The following is a 26,324-nucleotide window of genomic DNA, read 5'->3' on the forward strand; positions in this document are numbered from 1 at the left end:
GCCCCATATTTTTTTGTGATGTTGAATCATTACACATGTTTCAGTGAAAGTAAAGCTGGACACTGTTTTTCTTCCTAGAAATTGAGAGACGCCTCTGATCTTTATAATTACTAAAGAATATAGATGTCCTGTTTACCAAAAATAAGAGGCTAAAAATTTTTACAAAGGAAATGTGCATAAAACTAGTAACCCCAATTTAAAAAAATAGATTTCATACTTTTAAAAGAAATAATATTCCCAACATTGTTATACATCTAGAAAGTGTGTGTGTGTGTGTGTGTGTGTGTGTGTGTGTGTGTGTTGGTTATTTTTTTCTTTCCTTACCTTATTCAAATTGAAACCTCTAGAAAGAACATGCTCCTAAAAAAAAATTAATGAACATGATGAATTCACATAAGAATTTACAACCATCCACAAGGTTTGTCTGGATTCCAAAGTGGGAAAAAATTTCATGTCAGACTGAATTATTATATTAAACTATTTGCATAGTTTCCCAATTCACTGACTAATTATATGCAATTCACCAATTTGCCTTAACTGTGTAGATACTATCTTAAAACATCAGACTGAATTTATCTTCCCTCCTTTAATGATTTCTGTCACCATAGCAAATGCTCTAAAATATTTTAGAAAGAACTTTTAGATTATATTTCCAGAAAAAACCGACTGTCAAAATCAAACACTCTTTAAAAATGTCATTGCCAATACCAGCTAGCTTTCATGACAAATGAAATCTTAACTGTTCAAGAAAATGCTAAACAAATGACTCCATACTTTAACCAAAAAGCAAACGTCATTGTTTTTAGAGGATGACATGAATTTGGCATTACAATCCATGTGAAACATTTTATGGGTTCAAATATTTGAGCCAAAAAGATAAATCAAGCTTCAAATAATTGTACTTTTAAAAATACACCATATATCCCCATGCCAAAAAACTGCAAAATACTTGACCACAAAGAGGATTAATTTTACAGCAGAATAAATCAAAGTATTTTAATATATTTAAGATCTAGTTTCATTTTTAAGGGATTCTGAGGGAATTAAAACACACTTCTGTAGTTCTCCTGAACACAAGAGTGGAAGAAAAAGAGAAAAAGGAAAAGGGAAGGTAAAGTAGAAACCTAAGTCAAAGATGTCAAATTAAAGAAAGTGATTATTTATTTGTTTGTTTGTTTGTTTGTTTGTTTTTTAGTTTCCTAAGAGGACGAGCCTCCCATTTTTATTCGGTACTACATTAAAAGAATTCAAGTTCATTGGAATGTAGGGGGAACACAAAAAGGACAAAGCATTGCACAAAATCTACAATTTCTAACATAAGGCCAGGCTCCAAATTGGGTTCCTTTAAACCCCTAACTAAAGCAAGAATAGGTTAAAAGTAAGGTTAGGCAAACACATTTTCCTTTGTTTGTAATGAATGACTGTCCTGCTTCACCACTCCTGGAACAGACAGTTTACCAAGTGGCACAGAACTGCAATGAACCAGACACTGACAGTGGGATTTGCAAAGTGTGTAAGTATGGGATAATGCTGATTAACAAAAACTGAAATACATGAGTATCAATTCAATGGATTCATTAGCAACCTAGGTGCACAGTCAAGGAAAGTGGAAAAAAAAATTCATAAACATTTTATGCTTTAGAAAATATATTTTCTCCAGTTTAAGATCAGGAAAATTACTTAACTATTTCTCACCACCCACAAATAATTTATAAAAAACATACACATCTACCCTTCTTCACTCTGTCTCTCTAATTCACATATAATATGTGTGTGACTCAAAACTCAGCAGTATGCCAGACATCAGAACTAAATACAAGGTATGTCTTACTCTCCCACTTGTAGATAAATATTCTGTATTTTTACTTAGTAAGATAAATCTTACACTTTTTTTTGAAAGTTGATTTAATCAGTGCAGGTGGTAAAATCTGTTGATTAGCATCTAGAGATGTGGTCTTTTTGCATGTGGTGTTCCAGCTGGTTAAAGCATTATACTAAATAAAGCCAGGGTCATATTTCTTTCCTTTTCTACAGCTTACATAGTTTGTTGTTCATTGCCAGAAACCATACCCAACTACATGTGCCCCAAACCATTTCATGAATACGCACTTTAAGGACATAAAGCCATTAAGTTATTATAGAAAGATTAAACAAAGCAATAAGTAAAATACACCAAAAATAATACAGAGAAGTAAAAGGGGCAAAATGATGTGGACAAGAAGAAAGGAGAAGAGAGGAAAGGAAGTATGAGCAGCATCTTTGTCAATTCACAAATGCTGATATATTTTCCAATTTTAATTCCCACACACCTCACCACAATATGATGCAATTTCACCATTTATTTAGGTGTTTCAAGGAAAACACACAATTCTTTCAAGGAGAAGTCTTCCATTGCACAATATGACAAGCAAATGCACCAGTGCTAAAATTTTTGATACATCCCTCCAATTATTTTGATAGCTAGACAAAGTTGAGTTAAGAGCAATTACTTAGGGATTTCCAAAATTTCCATAGTAATTAAACCAAAATATTTTTTTTTGAGAGGGCATCTCTCATATTTATTGATCAAATGGTTGTTAACAACAATAAAATTCTGTATAGGGGAGTCAATGCTCAATGCACAATCATTAATCCACCCCAAGCCTAATTCTTGTCAGTCTCCAATCTTCTGAAGCATAACGAACAAGTTCTTACATGGTGAACAAATTCTTACATAGTGAATAAGTTCTTACATGGTCAACAGTACAAGGGCAGTCATCACAGAAACTTTCGGTTTTGATCACACATTATGAACTATAAACAATCAGTAAACCAAAATATTTTAAAAATGTGAAACTCAATTTCTTTAGTAGTCAAAAACACTGACTAATAAACTTAAAAACTGTATACTTTTAGAGAAAACATGTATCTCTGGATCCATCGTTCACGTGCAACTCAAAAATACGTAGTGAAATGCCTTGGGAGAGTACACCCTTAGCTTTTTGAAAATTTTGCCCTACAATTTTCTGTGCCTCATGGAGACATTGGCCCTGTTAGTTAGGTTAGGTTAATTCAAAGCAAACAGCTGCCCACTGTTTCTTATGGAGACCAAAAAGCAGTGGAATGACCTGATACAGGTGTTTCAGAAGGGAAATGAGCAGCAGTCTTTGTGATTAAGAAGGTTGGTAACAGCTTTCAGTGAGGTGACATTCCATGAATGTGTTCCACTGTTGTGGTGAGTTGTAACCTCTGGAGAAAACTCTATGACCGAGCACTTCACTCCTGCAGCAGCTGTTTATAGCTCATCCGGAGTTAAGACTGTATGCATCACGTCACGTCAATGAAGAGGCCACGGAAAGACACTGAAATGGACAGGTTAATTCATCAAGGATAAACAAACCAGATGGCACTTCGTTCGTCGTGTACTGGGGACAGGACCACAACCTTGTGACTGTGGATGTAAACATGTATGGTTACAGAGTTGTGAGACTTAATGGAGGGGATGACCTGGAGCTTAACGTTAGGAATCATTTCAATGTTGAGAGAGATTAAGGATGCAGGGCAGAGGCAGTGAGGTGCCTGAAGTGCACCACTTGATAGAGAATAAGGTGGACCAGGTATTTGGAAACAAGCAAGGAGTTAAAAGACCCTGAGGATAAACATAGACCTTTGATTTCTGAGATTTCTTCAACAATATTTATGAATTACCATGTGTTATATTTTCTTTTGTTTCCTTTGAGCTTTGCCAGTTAAGTCTGAACCACTGGAGTCTAAGCTCTGGTATACTTTGGAGAACTTAAGAAAGAAGCTGTACCATTTCTGGAAGTTAGTTGCAGTTAGGGAGAGCAGCGTCTCTCGTTGCCTAGGCCACAGAGGAGACAGTGTTTGTGATCAGGAGAGCTGAGGGTACAGACAAGGGCAAATCTCACAAGGTCATCAGCACCTGCGGCAGCTGCTGTAAAAGGAAATAAAAAGAGAGAGAAGAAAACTTAAAAAAAAAGAAAAGGCTGGAGTTGAAGAACCTGAGGGGCCTGTTCATGGGCACAGTGGAGAACAGCTTCCCTGAAAAACTCTCAGTTCTTAAGGGGTAATTTGCATGGCAGCTGAGTTTCAGCTATCAGGTCAGTGGTGACTATAGTTTTCTTAAGCAAGAACACCAATCAATCCTGATAGAGTCAAGTGATAGATTTGTGTAACTTGCAAAGAAAACATAAACACAAAGGGAACAGAAAAAAATGCCCTTATTTTCCAAATCATAGTAGGCAGTGTATGACCCAATTATTGGTGGCCTTATTGAAGACCCCTACAAAGCGTGACTAACTTAGCTAAATGTAACCTTCTATTTTGACTCCTTACTGATCTCTTTGGTGCAAGCATTTATTACTAAGGAAGAATTGTGTAGCTTTTTTAAAAGTAGCTGGGCCATGATTAAACAAGAAAGACTCCATCTCTAGTATGAAAATGTATGCTTCATAGTAAAAGAAGCTCACCTTTGAAGTCTTTCAGTGGCTAATAAAACCTCTGCATCTGCCAAGTAATAGTGAGTGAATAAAATAACTACTGGTTGTCACATGCTAGGCAACGGATTTCAACAATTTGCTGTAATTAAGTTGTGAGTCTAAAGATCAATATCAAATCTCATTTACTGTGGAATTCCAAATTTTCATTTGTGTCAATGCTGTTTAAATCTACTGCCAACAATATTCACTCAAAATACACAGTACTAGGCAATGTGAGATAAGATAAAAAGATGTATAAGCAAAGGAACTAAAAAATGATTTACTGTGTTGAATATAAACGTGTTTGGATCTCTTTAATGATGCCACAAATCATCAAAAAAATTACTCAAAAAACTCATAAAATGTTATGAATTCAAAAGCAGTATGACTCTAACTTCCTAACTCCCAAAGCCATATTTCCAGTATGCTGCTGCATTACCACATGTACAAAAAACCCTCACACAAAATTATTTATATGAGTATTAAAATGATGACCAATCACTTTAATAACCAAATGTGGATTTTTAAATGTGATGTAAAACCTCATTAAACAGTCCTGAATTCCATCTTGTAAAAGTAGCTGTTAGACAATCTTTTTATGAGATTCACCTTTTTTAATCCTCTTTAACTGAAAAATTCTATTATCAGCTATCAGTAATTGAGAGAAAGAATGAAGGCATATAAATGGCATTCTTTACATACTACTCATGAAGCGTGTTACTTAGAACTTCAAGATACACAAATTATTCCCATCTTCTCAGTGAATGATTAAAGAAGACTGAAGTCAGTTTAAATTTTATTATACTTATTTATAATGTTCTATATTTAGAAAGCAAGCAAAAATAGCAGTCACCTACCCTATTTAGATTGCAAAATGAAAAAATAGGTTGGATGTAGTTCCCAGAGTCAGAAGACCTGAAGAGTAAGAGCCAAGGGTCTCACCAGTGCAAAGAAACAACAAAGGAAGTTTGGAACATAGATTACATTAGTGACTCTGGATGGATGACATTAATGATAATAAACTCAAGAGTTTTTCTGAACCATGAAAAATACCTGCCTTTCTAATCTAACAGTTCCTATTAAAAATTTTGTTACCAAATCAATGTTATGCTTTTGTCCATGAAAAGAAATGAAATGCAGTACAAGAAGACTATACCAGACAACCAGTGCTCAGCCAAGGTCATCCAACATACCCAGATATGAAAGGAAATGCTACAGAATTACTGCACCCAGTTCTCTCCTTGCCTTTGGTTCCTTGGCCATGAAGCATTTAGAAGAAAGCAAAGGGAAGGAGTGCTTCAGGCTGAAGATTCCTAAGTCTAAACCCTGCCTTCTTTTCCACACCTCTTTGTAACTTAATGCTTCATCCAAGAATCAAGTCCCCAAAGATATTGTTAATGATTAACAATTTCTAGTGAAAAAAATACAGCTACCTAGGAGTATGTATGTCTTCTTAAAATAGTTAGCTATTCATTAAAATAACTATGTGCAAGAAATACTACTCCTGAGGTGCCAAAAGGTTTGGTCAGAGAAATAGTCGGATTCATAACAAATGGAAGTTTATATGTGAAAAGTTCTTAAAAATTAGCAGCAATGGATATAGCTAAAAATCTGGCTTTGAGTATTATAATCTTACGGGCCTTTGCAATAGCACGCTATTTAGCCAATATAATTCAAATGATCCTATCTTTTTTAAAAAAATGAAAACAGTTGTGTTGCTTTGTCTGGTAATAAGGTATTTGCTAACTTCCAAATTCTACACACATTGAAAGGCATACATAAAAGTGAAAAATACCAGAAACTACTAGAAGACTTAACTAAAAATAACATGCTGATATACAGTATTCCAGAACTTTCTATATTAGCATACCTGTCAATATGTTTTACTACAAAAATAGGTCATACTACATGATCATTTTTTTTAGTAAAATATTACAGCCATTTTCCTAATCAATAAGTATAAATTTTGCATCACCACTTTCAAATGTTGCAAGGCATTCCACTAAGTGCATCTACCACAATATATTTAATTAATTGCTTTTTGTTAAACATAAATTGATTCTGATATTTTGCTATTAAAACATGCATCTTAACATGGCCTTCTGTGGGTTGTCTGATTTCTTTTAAAAAGTTACAAGATAACTTTTAAATCATTAAACAGTAACAACTTTGAAATTTAAAATGCTAATCTACTCTGAAATAATTTTCTCAGGAAATATAAGCTCAGATAACAAAGAGCTATAATTTGGAGGAAGAATTTTAACATTATCCAATACTTAATCCCTATTAATGTCTCCTGAAGTGATATCGTATATTTAAGGTCAACACAGTAATACAATGACAGGTTTATTAGGGGCAGGAAATAATACCTTATACAGAAACTGCTCTTACTTCCATTAATTTATTCTTTTTAAAAAAAATCTCCTCTAAGAGTGTCAGGCTTTACTGGGTAAAGGTACCACAACACAATATTCCCAACATGTTCTATACTTCTCAGAGTCCCTTCACATATATATTTAATACTGAAATATTAATCACTTGCCAGTATCCATGAAATAGTTACAACATAATTATCCTCATTTTCCAGATGAGGAAACATTGGCACAAGGAAGTTAAGACACTTGGCCACTTATTTATTGCTTATTTATTAATCACTTACTTATTAACAGTACCAATATAAGATCAAGACATTTAACATCAATCTCCTAAATCCAAATGCTTTTGTCATGAGGCAAAGAAGGGGATGAGGGTGGGAGAATAAAATAAAATAGATGGAAAAGGAGGGAAAACTGTTAAGTGCTCAAATTGAAAAATAAATCCATGAACAAACATAGTAAAGCTAACCACAAGAGATTATATTACTCATGTGCACACAGAATCATAGATGTCACCTAAGATATTACAAAGCCCAGCCTTATCCAGATGAAGGGCTAGCTCTAATGTTTTAATCCTGAGCTTAAATGTCATGGGAAGATGCTGTCCTTGATCTCACGCTCAACAGTCTCTTCTCTATGTCATTTCCATAAGGGCCTCAGTAAATGTATTCTGAATGGATGAATGGGAGGACAGTCAGCCAGCTGCTGTGGGAAAATGAATGCTGTTCAGGGAAACAACATTTTACCTAATAAACATGCAGCAAAATACCACTCAGAAAGCCAACGAAACCCAGTTTCTGATACATCGCTTACTTCTGTACAAGTAAACTAAGCTTCAGAAGTGATATCTTCTTGGCTTCACGACCCATTGCAGATAGATCTGTATTTTAAAGAGCTGCTTCTAAGCTGAAGTATTACAACTTCCATTATCAAATAATGCAATATCCTATTTGAAACCAGTCTAGACAGACACAATCTGTTGGAGTCAGAAATATTTTTCTTTTATGATCATGAACAGACATGGAGCAACATTTTTAAGGCACTAAACTGTAGCCACGCAGAAACTTTACTATGGCAAGGAGTTTTGTTCAATGTGCATTTAGAGTTGGCATGTCTGTATGTAAACATACCAAACCCATAGAATAAACTAGACTTTGATACTGTACTGTGATTGTATCTATTTTGTATATGTGCTCAAAATCATTTCTTACTATTAAAACATTTCTTTTTTTCACTTTGAAATATTACTGCAATGCATCTTAAGATTTTTTGCAATTTGATGTCATGTTCATTACTTTCAACTCTGAAGAATACCATAATATCATAAGAAATGTTTTGATAGTCTTAGAAAAGCTCAAATTCAATTTGTTACTAGCGCATTAATTATATCTTTGCTCAGAACTCTCGAGTTTTGATCTAAATTCCCTTGGGAGAAAAAAAAAACACTTTTACATCTTAGCTGCATGTTGGAGGGCAAGAGAAAGGGCAGATGAAAGAGACCATCTTTTCAGAATATAAACATGATTCATGCCATAACTACAGGCAGCCAAACCTGGCTACAATAGTTTAAAAAAATGAAAAGATCAGCGGTGTCCCAGTTGAACAATTTCAAGTAAAGAGATCCAGGGGAAACATTATCCAATTTTATTTTAATCTGTTCTCTTAATTTCCTGACCAGCCCTTTGGAAATTGTTGACTGCTCACAGTCACAAAGCCTTACAACTGAGAATTTACCCAGCAGGTATAAATACTTGGCAGGCTCCCCTCAGGGGATTAGGCCCTTACTGCTTCCTTTACAGGTATGAGGGTCTATCTGTCTTCTCCTGGAGTAGCCCCTCCTAATATTTGCACTACTGAGCCTACTATGAACAAGAGAACCATTCATTTTTATAGTGCAATAGGGCTTATGATACACCTTGACATGTATAAATTTATTTGATGCTCACAACATTCTTTGCTGGTACATAAGATAATATTATTCAATTTTTATAAATCATAGAGGTAAATATCAGGAAGGTTATGCACACTGTTCTGAATAGCACAGCTGCCAAGATGTGGCTCGGGACTGGAATTAAGATCTTGAGACTCTTATTCAAACATTATTACCACTATATCCCTGTGATTTTAAATTCTGGATTCTAGTGAGTTCTATGCCAAGATGTTGACTCTATCTAACTAAATAAAGCTTTGATCAAAACACAGAATTTAAAGTAAATAAATACACCATAACTTCATGAGAAGAGGAAAACAAAGCTAATATTGGTATTTGTCTACCTTGATCACCCCCTATGCTAGGTACTTTATATTTTATCTGTATTCATCAAGATAAAGCAATATCAACCATTTATTTAAGTACTTTAATCCATGTACTATTCTAAGATCACATGAATAATCTAGTCCATATAACTTGGTCAGGCCTATATTATCATCCACAAAACGTGGAAATTGAAACTCAACAGGTTAGGTGACTTATTTTCCCAAAACTGCACATCCACAGAGTCAGAATCAAGGTTGCACTAGTGATGTTTAAGGGAATATAATGTATATACTACAAATTCAACCCATTAGGAAAACAAAGCTAATATTGGTATTTGTCTACCTTGATCACCCCTATGCTAGGTACTTTATATTTTATCTGTATTCATCAAGATAAAGCAATATCAACCATTTATTTAAGTACTTTAATCCATGTACTATTCTAAGATCACATGAATAATCTAGTCCATATAACTTGGTCAGGCCTATATTATCATCCACAAAACGTGGAAATTGAAACTCAACAGGTTAGGTGACTTATTTTCCCAAAACTGCACATCCACAGAGTCAGAATCAAGGTTGCACTAGTGATGTTTAAGGGAATATAATGTATATACTACAAATTCAACCCATTAGTAGTCAGAAACCATCAAAAATAAAAAACTTGCCGAAAGTGCTGACATTATTTTCAAAAATAAATAAATCCTAGGGGATTTTGCTTCTAATAGCTGCAATAAGAGAGAAATGAAATGTTTAGTACTTCAAAGTTTCTGGTTTCTTTCATAATCATTAAATATTTGAATCTCAAGATGATATCTATTATATATACTGGGAATTATCTCTACTTTATAGACGAGTACACTATAATGTAAGAAAGATAAATAACAGGCCTAAGGTATAATGATTACAATCCTTTAGAAAAAAAAGGTAAAATGCAGGGTTTTTTCCTAAATTTTTGCATATTATTAATGTACCAGTGTGCAAAAGAAAAAGAGAAGACTGTCTAAATAAGGAAAACAGGCAAATCAGCATAAAATGGATCTCAGTTATACATTAACAACCGAGTTGACTAAAATGAATGGGAAGTGAACAGCAGGGATTCCAAAATTTGTAATACAAAATGATTCTTTAAACACACCTGTGGAAACCCCACTAAAGACCAAAGTATTTTATAGCCCAGAAAGCCAGAAACAAAGAATAAATACAATCCAAATCTACAATAAAAGCATGACTAGTGGGAAGAGACATTCCCTAAATTCACATATATAGTAGAATTGAGTGCTATTCTTACAGGTTTGAGAGAGGAAATATATACAAATAAAAAACATATTCCCTATACTGCAAGCACCATGGGTATGAACCCAAGAAGCTGAACAGACTGAAAATATACATGGCTTAAAAACACCTAGACTTACGGATGCCATACCTTTAATGCATTAGGTCAGGGAAGCTCCAGCATTATGAGGAAGAAAGAACCCCTTTTTTGTGGGAAGCATTTTGAAGATGTTGAAAAAGTATGCAATATATTCCTTTCTGCCCGCAGCATGACCTTTATGAAAATGGACTGGTTTGTTGAATAGAATAATCAACTTCCTTTGTCTAATAGTCTTTGCCCCCAAGTACCTACTCCTCATTATGCCAGAATAATTCTCCCATCTTTCTGCTTCTGGACCACACACTTAATACCATAAACTATGATGCCAGCTTATCGTATTTTCCCTAACATCTGTCTTAGACATATTGTACAGTCTCAGATGTAATGCTTAAAAAAAAAAAGAAAAAAACTGGAGTCACAAATGTCTGCTTCTTTAATTTTTATTTAGTTTTGTACTTCTATTTGTAAAAGAATAAACAGATTCAACAGGGTCTCCCCTAAGGCCAACAGACATCATTTTTATTTTTGATATGTAATGCCCAGTCTAGACATGGTTTACATTCAAAGGCCTGCAAAGGAACCTGGCTGGTTACACAAATGAGTCTAATGGGCTGAGTAGATGAGGGAAGTAGTGAGAGATAAAAGTAAACTAAAAAATGCATGTTCTTTCTACAGTGATATGTAATTCAAATTTTTAAAGAAAACTAAGGGACAAACTTTGTACACTGGATAGGTTGTGCAGGACATTCTGAGATTCCTGGAGAAAACAGAACCAGAAGACCAGTGCATCCATTTGGTTAACACAGGGACAGGACAGTATACTACTTTAGCAGGACGCAATCGTGTATACACATCCTTATGAAATGGAAGGAAATATCCTTCAGCTACCAACTGTTCAGATCTCTTGGAAACTTGGTTATTACCAAAATGTACTTTTTTGTTGTTATTGAAGAAAGCATTTTGTCAGGTATAAAAAAGCATTGGGACAGGCACCACTCAAAGTTTATAAAAGGCAAGATACCTACCCTCAGATAAACTTATAGTGTAATGGAAGAGATAGTTATCTGATAATACAAGGGAGAAAAGAGCAATACAACAGGCAAGACTGGCAACCACAGATAATTACTTTGTCCCAGATGTGTGGACAACACGTACTATGTGGGAACACTACAGCAGGTTGATTCTATCCCTTTTAGAAAGTCTGAAGGCTAAAAGTGCCCTTAGTTGCCAGTTTAGACCACTATTTCCCAAAAAGGACACTGAAACCCAGAGAAAAAAAAAGTGACTTTTCCAATCATCACGAAACTATTTATTGCAAAGGCAGGAGCAGATTTCTCAGTGTCCATCTAGTATGCTTTACTGACCAGCATTCTATCTCTAACAGCCAAGGAAACATACAAAGAAGACACATAATGAACCCCAAACGTATGGTTTTTAAATCACTCACTGTGATAAATATAGTCATTCATTCAACACTTTAACTGAGGAGTTCTAAGCCAGATACTGGGGGCATAAATTGCTAAATCCAGCATAAACAGTCCTGCCCTCACAGAAATTCAGTGTCTTGGAGAATTAGATGTTTGCAACATGGGGCCAGCATTGTTTAAAATTCATAACATATTCTTCTCTTCTTGTCTTCATTAATGGGTTGCATTTAGAACTCCTCAACCTCATATTTGAGATGGCAGTCTCTCCCATGGTTTATATAATAATGCTAGCATTTATCATTTTTATATTTGCTCATTAAACTGTTAGAGATTTTTCATGTTGAAAGGTAGGGAAAAACGGCTCATGCCAGGACTCTGTCATCAAATATTTCTCAGACTTCCACACTTTAGCTAACTATCTCTTGCCAAAGCCATTCAAATTGCGGCAGCTTCTTCCTCTAATAGTGCTTCATATGCACTTTAAGGTTTCTTAATTCTTTGCTCATTTGTTATGTTGCATGTAGATTCACCTTTTAATAAAAAGATGAAGGTCATTTTAGCATCCCTTATTATAACTGAGGTTGCTGAAGACAATAGCCTGCTTATTGAAAAAGAATCTTCACAATTTTTCAAACCATTAATATTCATGAATATTTCTCTTAAAATGGCATTCTTAAAAAATGCCTATTAAAATATGTATCAGGTAAATAAGAAAGTGCCATTAAGACTTACCAACTTATTCCATTTAGGGGGACAGACATTAGTAAACAGAGAAAGTGTTAAAAGGTCTAAATATTTTTTTTACATGCTGGGAATTGGTTGGTCAATGTGAAATAGGGAGTGTAGAGGCCATTCTCTCCTTATATGTCACATGTTGGAGCATGGGGGATGGATAATAAGCAAAAAATTTTTCACAGCTTTTATAAAACTATGTGTCCATTTTCTAATGCCACTTCTCTGTTTTTTTTTCTTTGTCTTTTACATTGGCTAAGGAACAGATGGAAGCAATTTAATGCCACAAAATATGCCACAAGGCCTTTTCCTACAACCATATTTTGGGGCAAGTAGAGCCACTGTACAATGCTGCAGAAAGCTGTGAGGATGGGCACAGCAGGGTAAGAGTGCCAGCAGGGTCAAAGGCATAGGCTTCCTTTCTCCCTATCCAGGAGGACAGGGCATCTTAGCAGGGACTCACTTCTGCCAACTGCAAAAAGGCCTTCTATCTGCTTCAAAGACCATACTTTGGAAAAGAGAGCTTCAGACTGATGACAGTGGTCTTATTTAAATATTTATTTTCCTTTCCAAATCAAATCAATTCAACACAGTAAAGTAAAATCTGGTCCTGAAAGAGTCAACAATGTGTCCTTAAACTCGGTTAAAAACCACAACAAAAATAATGAGGGAGCTAACAACTACAATCATGCCAGAAATTGTTTTAAGTTTTTACAAGTTGTCTTATTCCACACCTTCCACAAAATAGTAGATTTTATCATTATCTCTTGTTTACTGATGAGGACATCGAGACTTAGAGAATATAACTAACTTAGCCAAAGTCACACAGCCAGAAAGTAGAAAGAAGGAAGCAAATCCACACAGCCTGACGTTAGATTCCACAGTATAATATACTATGTCACTCCAGAATACAACCTAATAGTTTAAAGCAGATTTTATTTATCTTCAATTTACTATCTATGTAGAATATAGTTTACACAGCAATTAGAATGCTCTTCAGAGGGCATTTTATTACACAGAATCTTAATAACTTTTACTTTAAATGACTTTTTTTCTCACAAGTATCAAAATAAATTAAATATGATTAAAAATTAAGGTCATTCAAACCATAATTTTCATTGTAAATGTTACATATACCAAAACAACAGCAGAATTAGTGTTGGTTTTAGTTGTCATCACATCCTGGAGTCCTTGCAGGGCCAGAAGAATAAATTCTCACGAGCAGTGCATCCCCAGCTGTCTGGGCAAATGTTAGAATAGGGCATTTCTTCTCAGTGAAAAATCATGACTACATTTTTTTTTAAGGCTGCTCAAAAAGTAAAATCTATCCTACAATTCTCATTATGTAGAATGCAGGGCTTACACAGATATTTGATTTATATAAGTCAATGCAACATTAATTTTACCAATAATTATCTTTAATTTCATTGGGAAAATTTAAGATTATTATTCCCCCACTTTTTCTTGGATTCACTTTACTTTTAACTCATGTAACTTCTTAACATACTTGTGTTTCTGAAAATAGATCTTTTTAATTACAATTTTAAGAGTATAACTAAAATCCAAAAAAATGGACACTCAAAAATTTAAAACCAGGTATCATAAAACCATACCTTTTTTACTTGGGAGAACCTCTGCTTTAGCATAAGCCCTAATTTATATGACAAATTACAATGCTTAGTGTCCTATGAGACACCATTATTTAGAGAAATCAGACACTCTAAATAATTCCCAAATATCCCAATTACATGAAATTGACTGTGAATTCACTCTGGTATACGAAGACCTCACAAAGATCAAGCACTCAAAAACACAATGCATTGTCACCTCTACTGGTAAATTTAATACGTACTGAAGGGTTCTTTGTTAAACAGACACATCGTTTTCTTCCTTCTTGCTTTGCATTAAACATCACACAAATGAGCAAGAATTTCGAATTAGACAGAGCTATATATCACCCATTCATGCTCCCATGAGAAGGAACATGTACGCAAAGGGAAACCCTTCTACCACTTAGCTCAAAGAGTAGCAAGAAAGGTTCATGACACCGAAAAATTTACCTCTTCCAATGATAAGTGATGTTTTCTTCTGTCCCAGTTCTGAGAAAGGTCACTTACACATTAATTCAGGGCTGCCCGTGAATGCTGCTTCTGAATAACCTAAAGCTCAAAAGCAGTGAATACTCTTCCCTCAATCAGTGAGTTCTGGGGTGCAGCTGTCTCCAGCAAAGAGTTCAGGAGTGGAATAGGCTTCTCTGTTTCCTTATCCATTTCACCCTTTAGTAACTTACTTTTTCTTTTCCTAAAATGCCTAAAAAAAACACAAACTTTTAAGGACCTACTTCACACTGATGTGGACATAAAAATACTATGTACATGAGATAAATTTAATTTTACGATTGTTTTCCATTGACTTTAGATCTGAAATGCTAAAAAGCCTTAAACATGTCTTATTCTGAGCCACCAAAAGCTCTTGGGTAATTATATTTCTTAATTCCATAGAAAAACCTCATGTGAGATGAGATATTTGAAAAATTGGGTAACATTCCATTCTGTCTAATCGAAGGGCAAGGACTTAGACATTCACTTCAATGCAACTGTGAAGAGCAAAGATTTACAACACATATAAAGTCCACAATTTCATTTTACCTTTCTGGCCCCTAAAGGCATTTGAGTTTATAGTCCTAAATTGGACACTGAATATCTGAATTTGAATTCTGTTTCTACTAATTCTTAGCTGTATTCCTAAGAATTAATTTTATAGGAAAAGAGCACATACCTATCTTTAGTATTTTCTATGAGTTGTTTTATATTCCTTTCATATAAGACACCCTCAAAAACTGACAGTGCTTTTCTGTTGTTTCCTTTAACCACAGATTTCCTCAGTTTACTATGAAACAGAGTTTTCTAGGAATAAATGTACCACACAAATATTAACATTTCCTATATGCATGATATGAAAAGAATTTGTAAACCACCAGCACCAGATCGTCCAAAGTTGAGTCTTAATCTAAAACTATGGTTAATCAAGGGAACAATCAAGAAAGTCATAAAAAGAAAATCAGGTGTTTCTGGCATAGCAAGGGCTGGACTCCATATTTAAAAAAATGCTTTCTTATTATATTAGCTGCTACTAATGGCAGGCATTTAGGACATTCTGCATTCCTTGCCCATTTTTACATTTCATCTGCTTATTGAAAGCAATAATAAAAACATGCTTCTGATAACATTAATTTCTTGACATCCTTTCCAACTGCTTTGGACTTTATATTTTCCTCTGCTGCAGTGTCATAAGGAAACTCTAACCTACTATAATTGCCACTCTCCTAAGATGCTTAAGACCTGCATGATGAGACAGATAATATGCTTACAGGAATATCTAATCCTTATGAACAAGTTTCTTTTCTTATCAAGAATATTAACTGAAAAGTAATATAAATAATATTATTCCAGTGTGGACAATATTGGGGATAGTCACACATAAACCCCCACCTCTATGGAATTTAGTCAGTCATGCAACAACAGTCTGTGACTACTTTAACCTTTAAGGTTTTCTTTTATGGAAAAATAGAAGAAGTGAACAGGGTCCCTGCACTCAGGACTACAATTTTAAGTTTAGGCTTACAGCCTATAGCTATTATTTCTGGGCCTCTAACATTTAACCTTTACATATTCTGACCTTTGAATGCAATTGTTTCGTGAGGTCCACAAATCTAAATCATTTGTACTCTGATAATTCTAAGTAAATAGGAAGGTGAAACAAATTGGTTTACATAAATAAATTCTAAACAATTATGGTTTCTTACAAACAAACAGTAACAAATCTCTCTGACATGATATTTTGAAAAGAAAACTGGAATTTGGGGGAACTGATTTTTCTGGCAACAATCTGATATGTAACTTTGGGCATGCCACTTAATTTCTCTTGGTCTCAGTTTCCCCATCTATAAAACAAGGGAACAAAACTTCACATGATTTGTAAAGGTTCCCTCCAGCTCTCAAATCAATGATCTCATTTAAATGTTTTACTCAGATGCATTAAATGGCAAGTTAATAAATCATCTATTAGATTAAATGTGATGGTTTGAGTGAGGTTTTGCAGGGGAACAACAGCAAGGACTTGCATTTTGGTTTAATTTTTAAAATAATCACCCTAGTCAAGTATAGAACTAGTCAAAAATGACAGCTTGTTCTGCAAATGACATTATTACTTAAATAGAGCATTAGGCGATATTTGGGAAGTGCTTGAAATAGCAAGGCAAAATAGATTTTATTATGGCTTTAATGCCATGCTTCTGAAAAATCACAAATCAGTTTCATTAAATTTAAACACAGATATATTTACAACTTAGCAAAGGTGACTATGATAATGAGGAATAATTATTTCTCTACCCATCTGGTAAAATCAGTCTGTACACTGCCATGATAAGATCTAATCTATTCAAACTCAAAACAAATGGACTCTGCACAGAGTTCAAGCTCATGATAGTTAAATTTCTCAAAATCAGACCTATTTGTTCTCAAAATTGCCTTTAGAAATCCCTTCTAAGAAGAGCACACACAAGAGAACAGGGAGGAGCATGTAAACCGCACTTACAAAGCATATGTGCTATTAAAAAGGGAGAAAAAGAATGAATTCTCATTCCACCTTGATGTTCTAATTAATATGAATCATACAACAGACACTACACCTGCCAGCCAAAAGTTTATAATGAACAGAGAGACTTACTGCAGAGTCTCTTATCACCATAGCTCCCTTGGGGCCAAAATATTGATCCATTTCATTGAATAAATACTAAAGTAACAACAGGAATCCATTATGTCTGACCTAACAAGAATTTTTAATTGAACAAGTTACTACCTGAATGCCCAAGAAACTGGATATAGTATCACTTACCATTCACTTCTAAAGCTCTAAGTATAAAGGGCAAAGAATGAATTAGTCGACAAAATTATTCATTTGTCCAAAAGTGCACTCCAAATAAATGTTCCTCATTTTAAGGAATCAGCATAGTTTCTCCATCTGAAAAACTCAATCATATATTTTCTATAGTATAGTAGCAGTGTTTCTCAAGAAATTATCTTGCCCAATTACTAAATGATGTGTTATAGGTTTAACAGTTAATTTTATGTCTTTTTCCAACTCTGTGTCATATTTTAATATATCACACACAACTGGAATAAAAAGAAAAATAAGGTAATTTCTTTCTCTTTGAGTAGGTTATTAGTACTAAAAAGATAAACTAGCAGCTTGATATTAAATGTGTCAATATCTTGGCTTTTCCAAGATATTAAGATACATGAGTATCTTCCTCAAACCAAGGAATTTACCTCAAAAACTGGCTGAGTCCAATAAATTCTTATGTATTTTATTAGACCCAGACTAATTCATAACTGATAGTAACAAGATGTAGACTTGGTTAGATTAATTAGCAAGTAAAATGGCTAAATATTCTTGAGGTGAAGTTTTAAATTCTGCATCTATATAGAAGGGAAAAATGAATTCAGGAGAGAAAAGCCACAATTATTTCAAATTGTAATAGTAAGCCTATGACTTTTACACTAAGAAGTTGACTTTACCCACTCAAAAACACAAATAACTTTCAAAAGAACTGAAGCAATATTAACTGGGACATCTTTTTCTCCTAAACTACCTGTACTTTTTCATTTGATCAGTTAATAAATTGGATTCATTAAAAAAGGAAAATAAATTTTACATACTTTCTAAAAAGTGAATCCATGTGTTCTAGAAAGTCAATCTACATTTACATGGGATCATAAAAAATGGCATTTGGCCAATCTGATAATTAATTAAACACATTCATAAATATTAAGGTGAGTCACCAATTTTTCCTTGCCAATATTTTGGACTAACAGCATGCTTATATACTTCCACAAGCCTTACTTGATTTGTATTTTGTATTTCTAAAAGCATTTCAACAGCTCTCTGTAGGTATGTGTGCACTATTTATTGTATAATTACATTGATCAAAATACTGAAATAAAAAGGCAAAAACAACTAGAATATTCCATATCCTATTCCAATTTGAGATAGGTGACACCATCTCTGAAACAGTTACAGAGATTCAGTGCTTGGACAGTCTGCCTTTTAATTGAGTAGCTTGCATTGTTTGTGAGTTAGATGAGAGAAAAGGGATAGAGAAAAGAAGGCACCTTCATGTTTCTTCTTATAGAACATGATACTAAAAAAGGGATAACATCTTTATTTACCAAGCTTACAAAAATAACTCATTCTGTTCTTTCTAGTTGGTCCTATAATATGGACGGTAGTTTTTAGATAAGCTGAAATCAAAAGGAGGATAAGATAACTGATGTTCTAAGTGCAAATGACTCCAATCTGGGCCTCCTCAATTCTGCAAGACTGATACAGCAATGGGAAACGGAAGGGTGCCTACACATTAGCCAGCCTCAGATCAATGATGAGACGGTAGTGTTGCAAGTACCCTCTCTGTGTAAATCTTACTTAAAACATACAACTCTTTGGAAGGGGAGGGAACAGAGACTTTCATTCATGCTAAGTTGCAGCTGTGACCCTCAATGAACGTAAGAAAATGCTGAGGGATGCCTCATAAATATCACATGTCAGTAATTTATTATATATTTATTTTGTTTTTAGAAGGGGTTATTATAAATATATTACAACAGAGTTGAAAGCATAATTTTCCAACCGGAGCTGGAACTGCTTTCATTTAGGCAACTTGCTTGAGTCTTCCTAACTCTTTTAAACATATTTTAAAATATGGCACTCAATAAACCCAAAGTGCTATCAGGCTCAGTAGTACCATACTTACACAAAGTATTTACAAAATTAAGACTGTTTGCAAAAATATGATTCAAAGCTATATTAAAATTCACTTATTAGCAATAATCAGCACATTTCCACTACAGAAAATACAATTCTGAATGCTAGCTCTCCACTGCCTTACTGCAATAATGCTCCTGTGAATTTACTGTTAAAGAACAAAGACCCTGGCCTGATAAGGACTACCATGTCTCACTATAATTACTGGATGAGTATAACTTGGATCAAAATGATTTTTGAATCAGGTATAAAATATTTTTGGAATGATTAGATTTTCCTGACATACAAAATCATTTTCATTCTCTGAGAGTAAGCATTAAATTCTAAATGACAAGATGAGAAAAATTACTCCCCCAAAATTCTTATCCCTACATTTTTACAATAGTCTATAGAAATGTACCACAAATCTCAATATAGGATCCATCTATAATGTAGCACTTTCCCTGTCCACCAATTCTACACAAACACATCCAGTAAGGACTTACAGAATCAAAACAATACATGACAAATTTTTATTCCAACAGAAATTATGTTAAAATTAAATGGCATGTTCTTAAAGAATCTAGAATCCCTACTCTCTAAAAGTCTCCCATATAAAAGAGTCAGCTCTTTATTCTGTCTTATGAATATGTATGAACACAATTTAATCTTTCTAAAGTATCCCTAAATGCACTCAAAAAGTGATATAGTAGTGAAGCATAGAAAAAGCCTAGAAAATGGAACTCTGTCTAAAGTGGTTCCATTCCAGAAAGTCCATGAAATGGAGAATCAAATACAGGGTCATGGACAGCCCTAGGATATAGTTGTGCAGGTTGGCTAGAGGAGGCATGAAGGAGGAAGTCCAGAGAACCTCTCTGAGAATAAAATCACTATTAGACTCACTACAGAAATAAAAATAAAAACCTGACCTGAAATGGTACAAATTACTGTTGAGTTCATTATCAAACTGTTTAACTGCCTGATTAAAACTGTGGAAATACATCAAGACTTAAAGATGTAAAATTCAGAAGTTAAAATGTCAAAATTCCTTATTAAATTTACACCACTGTGGATAATTTTTCCAAAATATTTACATGCAATGATGTGTGTGTTTTAGCAAGGACTAAAGGAAAAATAAATTTCAAAATGCAATTTTGAAATCACTATATTTTTAAGTTAATTTCTTAACTTTGAATGAAATTGCACTGAAGGTCAAAAATCTTAAATTGAGGCTAATTTTTCACAGTATGTTACTGTGTGTGCCAGGACCTCCCACTTACTGGAACTGAATGACCTCCACCGTATATTATGTTGCCTTTATTCAAAAGCCAGTTTGATTCAGCACATTTTATCATTGCTCAAGGCTAGTAAATTTCAAAACTTGTCCATTTTAGCCAATTATCTCACTTTCCTCCCCTAACAAAACTACTGATGTTATACTTTTTATCTTGCATTACTAAGAGCTTTTATCCACAGAATTATAGGTTGCTTACAACACAAGGAAAAACTGCTATGTTCTTATGCCACTGTTCAAAGACACCTTATTAACTACTCTTCTCCTTCTGTTTAGCTTGGAGAGATAGGGAACAACTGCTGCTGTCATGGGGTAGATAAAACCTAGAAAATACAGCCTGGAATCGTCATGCATATGCCAAGCCTGCAATGGGAAAAGCCAGGAGAAGAAGCCAGGGAAAGTCAGTCAATCAAAACCACCTTGGAATCATTATCATCTTTATCAATAATCACATTATCTTTTGAATTGTTAGCATGAAGAATGAATATGATCAGTAGATGATGAACCTTCACTTAGTAAAACCCAGTATCTCTTTTTCACTCAGAAATGGTTCGTACCAAGGTGTTCTCCAGTAGATGTGAATGTCCCAGAAATATTAATCCAGTTAATGTAATTAATAAAAATTGGCTCTAATATTCTGTATATAAAGATAATACCTTCTATTGGTCATTCAAATGAGTATGTTTTGTACAGTTTATCATTGTCTTTCCAATGGATGACATGACTGTGATGGATGGCTGTGAAATGCCACTAGCACTTTCTTGCCTCTTACCAGCACAATCAACAATACAACTTTACAAATGACTAGCTGTAGCCATGAAGCATTAGAAGCCCTTTACTGACGGATATGGTTACTGGGACCTATGACCTTTGCCTTCCTAGCTTTGTATTGGTACTTACTTAAAAGGCTTTGTTTAAGGAAACATTTTTTTTTCCCAGACATAGTGTATACTTTTAATACAATGTGTGTTTTTCCTCTCCCACTCTGGAGAGCACAAAAGATAAATAAGAAAACTTCAGTACTGGCATACCGGTTACAGGTCAATTACACTACTCTGATAATTCTACATTTCATTACAAAAAGTATGTTTGACCAAGTTTCCTAATGTCTTCCAAGTATAGTATTTATCACTATGGATTTATAATTTGACATAAAGAGAGCAAATTTTTGCATAATACACAGTGGTTTTGCTTTTATTGAACACACTCATTAGTGATTTTTAGAAGTGGAGGAAAGAAGAATCTGAATTTTGATGTGATTTAGAAAGACAGACATCTTTCATACTCTTACTGTATGTCTCAAACATTTTATAATGTCTTTCATAGTTTATTATCACTCTGAGCAAAATCTGAATCCAGATAACATGGTCCTTTGCTATGTTTGCCCATTTGGAGTCCTGTATGGAGAAAGTAGTTTAAGGAAAAGGTTAATTAACACAGCTGTGGCCTACATGGAACATTTTCCAGGCTAAGACAATTTCAATTCAGTTCCTCTAGAAATCAGTTGACTGAAATTCCTGGCTTTCTTCCAGGCAGTTTCTTTAAAAGGTTACCAGCTTAATTGAATGAAATCAGAGTGCAACCATCAACAATTATCTTTAGAGCAATACTTGTTATTAGAATGAATAAAATCAAAGTTAGTAACCAACCAGTTATTTATCAAGCTGTCATTCTCAACACTGGCCAATAGGACTGCATCTGTAACAATTATGGAAACTTCCTGAAATCTACTTGTTTCTTCTTTCATGCAGACACCACACAGGTAATCAAGGGTACCAACAAGTCTATCTCACAATAATTTCCACTTATTTCAAAGAAAATCAAAATTAACCTGTAACAAATGAGAAAAATCTACCCTAAATGGTTAAAGAAGCAAAGCCTATTTTATCCACAACCATGAAGTTGTCTCTACCACTTTTGCTGTTGACCATTCACTTGTGCTTTATGGCAAGTTTCTTCCTCATTATTTCAGTCCTTATGTCTCCCTGGCCCTGGAAATTTTGATTCATTTGAGAAATGAATACCCACAATTTCGATGGACAGAACTTGAAATGACCAACTAGTATAGTCATCATCACATCGCACTGAAAGCCTCATTAGAGGACTCAGAGCACATCACTTTATCATTTAAAGCTTCTTCTGGAACCTCGCAGTAGCAACTCATCCAAATGGGAAAGATTTTGAAGTATTTATTCTTCTTGCAAAACAAAGAGCTACAGTTATACCAAAAAAATTCAGAGATCAGGCTTTTCCAGGGTCTTTTTAAGATGTTATAGTGAAAAAGACAACTTTATAATTTATATTCAGATACAGCCAATATTAAAATGATTAAACCCCGGTCATCAGGTTCCACCCCTTAGAAATAGCCCAATTTTTTTAAAGTACCAAAGTGAATTAATATATTAAATTCTTCTTTCTTGGAAAATGAGGGAGTAGCTTTACTAAAAAGCTCAATATCTATTCAATAATATTTTACATATTGTAAATCTCATAGCAATTATTTTCATTTAATCATATTAACAAAATGGTTTATTTTATATTTAGGAAATAATATAGTATAAAGCAAATTGAGAATGAATTGTTTCTGCGAAGATTTTACATTTGCCTAACTTTTAAATTTAGCTATTCATTATATTCCTAATGATGTAATATATAGATCACATTCAACAATATTCAGAAATCTCAAATGTGAAATTTTTACCTCTGTAAATTCATCTAAATATGCACTGTTCCTAAAATAAAACCCTTCAAACCATGGCTTCCCATACTCTTTCCTGATCTCTGCTCTCTTTAATCTCATGTTTCTTAGCATCTTTATCTCACCTGATGTCTAACACCCACCCCCACTCAACTCAGTTGCTTTAAAGAAAATCCTTTCTTAGCTTTGGATCCTTACATGTTGCTTCCTTCCGCCTCAAATGCTTTTGTCCTCCACCTTGCATGGCAAATCCTAGAATCTTTCAGACTTCAATTTAGGTGTTACTTCTTTTCAAAGGAGATGCTCTCCCTGACCTCCCTGGCTGGTTCCCACGTCCTTGTAAATACTACATTGAAACACTGCAGTATGCTTTCTATCATACGTTCCTGTGATTCTTTTATCATTTGTCTCTTTTATTCAGTACTGTGCTTGTAAACCAGCTCGTGAAAAAATAAAGATCCCTCATTTGTAGCACTTAACAACTTCCATGGCCAACATCCCCTACCACTGCTACACAAACATGCACACACACACACACACACACACACACACACACACACACCGATTTAGCTATCATTTAAATCCTTGGCAAATTTATATTTTTCTCTTAATACACATGAAGAAACTAGATCTGGTTGCATAAGATTACAAAGGTCCTAAACAAGTTTCTTAATTCAATTCAATTTTTGCCCCGAGGCTTGAAGCACTTTTCACTTATATAATTTTGCACGACCACCCTGAAATGGGTGGATGCATAAAAAAATGTATGAAATGATAGAAAATAACTCTCCAAAATCAGAAAGGCGGTAAGCATCAAAAATAAGAGTCAAAACCATTGTCTACTCTAAAGCCTTTATTGTTACCATTACATTCTATTTCTGACATAAACTGTACTAGATACACTGTCTCCAGTCATATCATTATTTATTAGCAAGTTCAAGCAATGCCAACAGAAGAGAACAGACAGAAATGTACACTTTTGGCTCTTCCTAAATAGCTATTGGCAAAATGCTTTGGTAGGAGGTATTACAATGTATAGTTCTTTGAGCCTTTATTTCTAATCCATATAGTATAAAACAACTAAGTCATTATTAGGTTCCAAGTATTCTTCAAATGTTTCATAGATTTACAGGTTTAATATTTAATGAAACCATCTTCAAATACCTGAATCATTGTGATTTCTTCCAACTGACCCTGCTGTAGTACCAATATCTAGCACGTCACTCATACATTTTGACATTTAATCATATATGTCTCATGAACACCAATGAAATCTGAAGCTCCTCAATTGTAAGAACCATCTCGATCCTTCATTAGAAATCCCTGAAACCTCTAAAATAGTGTTAGATACCAACTACTTATTCAAGTGTTTCCTAAATTGAATTATAAAGTAATGATTTTTGAAACTGTAGAAAAGAGGAAATCTAACATGTCACTGGCATATATCTTCGTAACTTATTTGAGTCTGCATTGATTTGCATCACTATAGAACAGAATCTTTTAGATTTCCAGTGAAAGTAGTTTAGAATGCAAACATGTTTAAAAAAAAAAAGTACAAGATAAAGTTGCAATAAGCCAACACTGCCATTTTCCTCCATCACCATGTCAATGACAGACAAGGACAAACTTGCCACCCAGTACATGCAGTACAAACGCTGAGAAGATAAAACTGCAGACTTGAGGCTGCAAGAAAAACTGCTGTGCTTAGTTGCTTAGATTTGGGGAGAAGCCTGACCGATTTGTAGTGATGGTCTGCTATTAAATTGTCATGCCATTTGTCTTGATTTTAAAAAATTAGGTGACAATGCAAAAAGGCCAGTGAAAGATTATTAGAATACACCATGATTTAGTTTTTGGATCAGTTCAATTAATGGAGAAGGGGGCCTGAAGTGATACTAAGAGCTAATGAGGCAAATGTGGGAATGCTTTAAAATCTTGTAAAGGAAAGACCAAATTAGTATCTTCTTATCTCGAATATGGAATTTAAGGAAACAAAGTATATGAGGACTATTTTTGTTGCACTTGCAGTATTTAATATTATCTAATCATATATCCAAAAACTGAGTTACTTTATTTTACGATATCTACAAATAATATGTGATCATTGCTAAGGCAGTTAACTTACATTTTGTTTACAGGCACACTGATGATCTTGCTGCAAGGATGAGTATGAATCGTATTCCAGGCTTACTCTTCCACTGGTTATATTTCTCAGGAATGTCAGTGAACTGACTAATCTCAATAACACTAATTGAGTACTTATTATGTGCCCAATATGGAATTAAGGACTTTATATGCTAATGTTATTTAATATAACAATTCAAAGGCAGAGACTCTTTGCATCAACCTTCCACAAGAAAGAGATTGAGGAGATAAAGTAACATACTCAAGTCACACATCCCAGAAGAGCAGATCAAACCCTTTTCTTTAAAATGCATGCTGCCAAGTGGCCATCTGTGCCCCGAATTCTCATTTCAGTGCAGTGTTCTCTCTAGTCCTCATGTATGACGCAGATTCTGTTTAGCTAAGGTAAACTAGAGGACGCTTTAGAGATCCCCTGCCTGCCTCCATCCTTTGTTCACTAGTCACTGTTATGGTTTCATTGGCTGTTTGTATATATGGTTACTATTAACTATGGAATCCTATGGGCTGAGCTTGCTCACCAAACATGGAGTATAGACTGAGCAAGTGAACTGAATGTGATTATTAAAAAAAATCTTATGTACTATACAGAAGTGCCAGAATGACTCTTCTGTGCATTCTCCTTAAAGATCTGCTTGGTTATCCAAAAATGAAAATTCAAAATAAACTCTGAAGAAAAAAAAAGAAAACCCTGAGGCCCCATGACCCACCTGATGATGGTGTACCATATGCCACGTGCTGAAGCA

The 26,324-nt window shown here is 34.3% G+C and overlaps 1 protein-coding gene and 1 long non-coding RNA gene across 27 annotated transcripts in view; both read right to left on the reverse strand.

Moving 5' to 3' along the window:
* ADGRL3 (adhesion G protein-coupled receptor L3) overlaps positions 1–26,324 on the reverse strand; it is a 798,791-nt gene that overhangs the window by 711,472 nt on the left and 60,995 nt on the right. The gene's annotated exons all lie outside the window — the stretch shown is intronic.
* Positions 1,012–6,058, reverse strand: LOC140849392 (uncharacterized). The gene is made up of 3 exons (XR_012131140.1): positions 5,672–6,058; positions 3,794–3,934; positions 1,012–3,341 (listed from the first exon to the last, which is right to left on the reverse strand). It is a non-coding gene; the product is annotated as an uncharacterized lncRNA (long non-coding RNA).

Source organism: Manis javanica, chromosome 5, assembly GCF_040802235.1.
Source record: "Manis javanica isolate MJ-LG chromosome 5, MJ_LKY, whole genome shotgun sequence".
NCBI classification, from domain to species: domain Eukaryota; kingdom Metazoa; phylum Chordata; class Mammalia; order Pholidota; family Manidae; genus Manis; species Manis javanica.